Here is a 5397-nt window from a genome sequence, read left to right as displayed (position 1 = left end):
CATACTTCACTGCTGTATTTTTGTGAGTCTTGTATTAGACATATCTTGTAAGCCAAGCCATTATCACGTAGATGATTGCTTTGGCACAGGGTGTTCATTGAGTTGTAAGTGTTGTGTCGCTCAAAGCTTTTAAGCGTGAGTGCTGTGTATCTTGATTAAAGCTGTTAAGCACAATCAAGAGTTGTTTGAAGTGTGACTTCAAAATTGTCTTTAATATTGATTAAAGGTAGTAATCGCTGAGGTGATTGAGGGGGAGTGAGTAGGAACTCTAATCTTAGAGTAAGATTGAAATTGCATTGGGTAGGGATTAAGTGAAGAGTTGTAAACGGGTGAGTTTAGCTTTGAATTAATACTACTGATAGTGGATTTCCTCCCTGGCTTGGTAGCCCCCAGATGTAGGTCATGTTGGACTGAACTGGGTAAACAATTACTTGTGTTATTTACTGCACTTACTTTTAAGTTCTGCATAATTCTTGTCTGCGCAGAATTGGATGTCATAACAACCCGTGTGACATCTAAAGTCTGATAACTAGAATTTCAATTGGTATCAGAGCAGGCACCCTACCTGTTAATTTCTGGGTGAGATCTAGGGAAGTTACTTTCTAGTACCATGGACAAGGATATAGGACACTCAAATAGACCACCCATGTTGGATGGCTCTAACTATGATGACTGGAAGCCTCGTATGATAGCCTTCTTAAGGTCTCTAGATAGTAAAGTCTGGAGAGCTGCCAACAAAGGATGGGAACATCCAACAAAGACAGGTGAAGATGGAGTCAGTGTGCAGATTCCTGAAGAAGAGTGGGACAAGGAGCAAGAGGCATTAGCTCTTGGAAATTCCAAGGCCTTGAATGCATTGTTCAATGGAATCAGTAAGAACATCTTCAGGCTGATGCACCACTGTGAACTAGCTAAGGAAGTTTGGGATACCCTCAAGGTAACCCATGAAGGTACTTCCAAGGTGAAGATGTCCAAACTTTAGATGCTGACCACCAAGTTTGAAAATATGAGGATGAAAGAGGATGAGACTATTCATGACTTTCACATGAATATTCTTGAGATTGCAAACACCTCTGGTGGACTAGGTGAGAAAATGGCTGAAGAGAAACTTGTAAGAAAGATTCTCAGGTCCTTGCCTAAGAGATTTGCTATGAAGGTCACAACCATAGAGGAGGCGCAGGACATCTGCAATATGAAGGTGGATGAGCTAATTGGTTCTCTCCAAACCTTTGAAATGGGCTTGTGTGAGAATGCTGAAAAGAAGAACAAAAGTGTAGCTTTTGTATCTAATGCTGAAGAGGAGTCAGAAGCAGGATACACTGGAGGTGATGAAAGCATATCAGAAGCCTTAGCCATGCTTGGGAGACAGTTCAACAAGTTCGTGAAGAAGATTGATCAAAGAGGTAGACCTAATGTCAAGAACATCCCGTATGACATTAAGAAAAGATCAACCTCTGAAGAGAAGTTCAACCACGGCAAGGGAATCCAGTGTCATGGTTGTGAAGGGTATGGACACGTCAGAGCTGAATGCCCTACTTACCTCAAAATGAAAAATAAGGGGCTAGCTATCACATGGTCTGAAGGAGATTCTGAAAGTGAATCTGAAGGAGAATCTGCTAAACACGTCACTGCACTAACCAGTGTTTGTGCCACTGATGATGACTCAAGTGCAAATGAACTGACCTTTGATGAACTTGCTGCAGCTTATAAGAAGCTGTGTGTCACCAGTAAAGAAGTATGTGTACAAGGAGAAAAGCAGAAGAAACTCATCAAGGAGCTGGAAGATGAGAGACTGAAGCATCTGACGACCATAGAGGATCTAAATGGTGAGATAACCCTGCTGACCTCCAAGCTGAATCAGATGACTAAATCCATCAGAATGATGAATAAAGGAACTGACACCTTGGAAGAGATCCTAAAGGTAGGACAGAAGTCTGGAACCACATCTGGTTTAGGCTTTGGGAAAAGATCCTCAGCTGAACACAAACGCCCAAAGGCTAAAGTTCAGAAATCCAAATGGAAGTCACATCCAATGTCTCAACATCGGGGAACCAGGATGACTAATCATCAGAAGAGGAAATTCCAGAAATGGAAATGTCACCACTGTGGTAGGCTTGGGCATATAAAAGCCTTCTGCTACAGGCTTCATGGTTACTCGAACCAAGTCCCTCATGTCAGACCTAAGCATAAGACATTTAGGCACCATGTCTCCAGCAAGAAGCGACAATGGTATGCTAGGTTAGCCCACACAGCTCTAAGAGCTTCTACCAAAGAAGACTGGTACTTTGACAGTGGATGCTCAAGACATATGACTGGTATGGAAAATCTATTGGCAGATATCCAACCTCACACTACCAGCTATGTGACCTTTGGTGATGGTGCTAAAGGAAAAATAAAAGGTGTGGGTAAGCTGGACTGCTCTGGAGTTCCAAAACTGGATAATGTGTTGTTAGTAAAAGGACTAACTGCAAACCTCATCAGCATAAGCCAGCTGTGTGATCAAGGGTTCTATGTTCAGTTTACTAAGGAGCTATGTATTGTGACGAATGGTGACAATCAGGAAGTTATGAGAGGATCTAGGTCCAAAGATAACTGCTATCTGTGGGAACCTAAAGTCTCAAACTTCTCCACAATATGCTCTTCAGTCAAGGAAGAACAGGAGGTGAAGCTGTGGCATAGACGCCTTGGACATCTCCACTTACGGGGAATGAAAAAGATCATATCCAAGGAAGCAGTTAGAGGAATTCCAAAGTTGCTTATTGATGAAGGAAGAGTCTGTGGAGAATGCCAGGTGGGCAAGCAAACCAAGATGTCACATCCGAAGCTGGGACATCCTACTACTTCCAGAGTTCTGGAACTGCTGCACATGGACTTAATGGGACCTATGCAGGTTGAAAGTTTGGGGGGAAAAAGATATGCATACGTGGTGGTTGATGACCATTCCAGATACACGTGGATAAGTTTCATCAGAGAGAAGTCAGATACATTTGATGTCTTCAAAGACCTGTGCATCAGACTCCAAAGGGAAAAGGGCAGCTGTGTTGTCCGAATTAGGAGTGATCATGGTACAGAATTCAAGAATTCTAAGTTTGATGAGTTTTGCTCGTCTGAAGGAATTAGTCATGAATTCTCTTCCCCTATAACTCCCCAGCAGAATGGGATAGTTGAAAGGAAAAATAGAACTATCCAAGAATCTGCCAGAGCTATGATTCATGCAAAGAAGCTCCCTATGCACTTTTGGACTGAAGCTATGAATACCGCGTGCTATGCTCACAACAGAGTCACCTTGAGAAAAGGAACCTCCTCCACTCTGTATGAAATATGGAAAGGCAGAAAACCCACTCTGAAGTACTTTCATATCTTTGGAAGTAAATGCTACATTCTCACAGATCGTGAACAGAGAAGGAAACTGGATCCCAAAAGTGATGAAGGTATATTTCTAGGATATTCCACTAACAGCAGGGCGTACAGAGTGTTCAACTACAGGACCAATGTTCTGATGGAATCCATAAATGTCATTGTGGATGATAAAGAGGAAGGAATGGATGTCATAGAGGATGTTGCAACATTCCCTGACAGCTCAACAGACATTCTAGTCAAGTCTGATGAAGTACAGGAACCTCCTCCTGAATATGAAGTAGATGCAACCACCAAAATGCCATCTATCAGAATTCAGAAAGACCACCCTAAGGATCTTATCATAGGGGATCCCAATAGTGGTGTGACTACCAGGTCAAGGGGAATAAGCTCAAATTCCTGTTTTATTTCCAAGGTTGAACCCAAGAATGTGAAAGAAGCCCTGACTGACGAATACTGGATCAATGCCATGCAAGAGGAACTTGAGCAGTTCAAAAGGAATGAAGTATGGGAGCTAGTTCCAAGACCTGAAGGGACCAACATCATTGGTACCAAGTGGATCTACAAAAACAAGTCTGATGAGAAAGGAGTAATTACTAGGAATAAAACAAGACTAGTAGCTCAAGGATACACTCAAGTTGAAGGGGTTGATTTTGATGAGACGTTTGCTCATGTGGCTAGGCTTGAGTCCATCAGATTGCTGTTAGGTATAACATGCATTCTGAAGTTTAAATTGTTCCAAATGGATGTGAAAGGTGCATTCTTGAATGGCTACTTGAATGAAGAAGTCTATGTGGAACAACCTAAAGGGTTCTGTGATCCTAACCAACCTAAGCATGTATACAAGTTGAGGAAAGCCTTGTATGGGTTGAAGCAAGCACCTAGAGCATGGTATGAAAGGTTGACCGAATTTCTAACCTCAAATGGATACAAAAAAGGTGGAATAGATAAAACCTTGTTTGTGAAGGATGAAGACGGCAAAATCATGATTGCTCAAATCTATGTGGATGATATAGTCTTTGGTGGTATGTCAGAACAAATGGTAACACATTTTGTTCAACAAATGCAATCTGAGTTTGAAATGAGTCTGGTTGGGGAACTAACCTACTTTCTTGGAATGCAAGTCAACCAAATGGAGGACTCTATGTTTCTCTCCCAAAGCAAGTATGCCAAAAACATAGTTAAGAAGTTTGGTATGGATAATGCTAGGCACAAGAGGACTCCTGCTCCTACTCATCTGAAGTTAACCAAAGATGATAGAGGGCCTAGTGTTGATCAATGCTTGTATAGAAGCATGATAGGCAATCTACTATACCTAACTGCAAGTAGACCTGACATCTCTTATGCAGTTGGAGTGTGTGCTAGATACCAAGCAGAGCCTAAAGTGATCCACTTGAATCAAGTCAAAAGGATTCTCAAGTACATCAATGGGACTTGTGACTATGGGATGCTGTACTCACATGGGTCTGAGCCTGTCCTATCTGGGTACTGTGATGCTGACTGGGCTGGGAGTGCTGATGACAGAAAAAGCACATCAGGAGGATGTTTCTTCTTGGGAGACAATCTCATATCTTGGTTCAGCAAGAAGCAAAATTGTGTATCTCTGTCCACTGCAGAGGCTGAATACATAGCTGCTGGAAGCAGTTGTTCCCAACTGGTTTGGATGAAACAGATGCTCACTGAGTACAATGTCACTCAAAATGTCATGACATTGTTCTGTGATAATCTCAGTGCCATCAATATTTCCAAGAATCCCATCCAACACAGCAGGACCAAGCATATTGACATTAGACGTCACTTCATCAGAGATCTGGTGGAAGACAAGGTGATCACCTTGAAACATGTAGCCACAAAACTTCAACTGGCTGACATATTTACAAAGGCTCTGGATGCTACTCAGTTTGAAAACTTAAGGAGCAAACTGGGAATATGTCTCTCTGAGAACTTATAGCAACCACTAATGTTTGGGATGTATAGTTTAATATCTCTGCCTATTAAACAATTGGAACTATGCTCTGATTGGTCAACAGATCATAGCTA

The sequence above is a fragment of the Lathyrus oleraceus genome, chromosome 2, assembly GCF_024323335.1.
Source record: "Lathyrus oleraceus cultivar Zhongwan6 chromosome 2, CAAS_Psat_ZW6_1.0, whole genome shotgun sequence".
In the NCBI taxonomy this organism is placed as follows: domain Eukaryota; kingdom Viridiplantae; phylum Streptophyta; class Magnoliopsida; order Fabales; family Fabaceae; genus Lathyrus; species Lathyrus oleraceus.
This window is presented reverse-complemented; position numbering follows the sequence as displayed.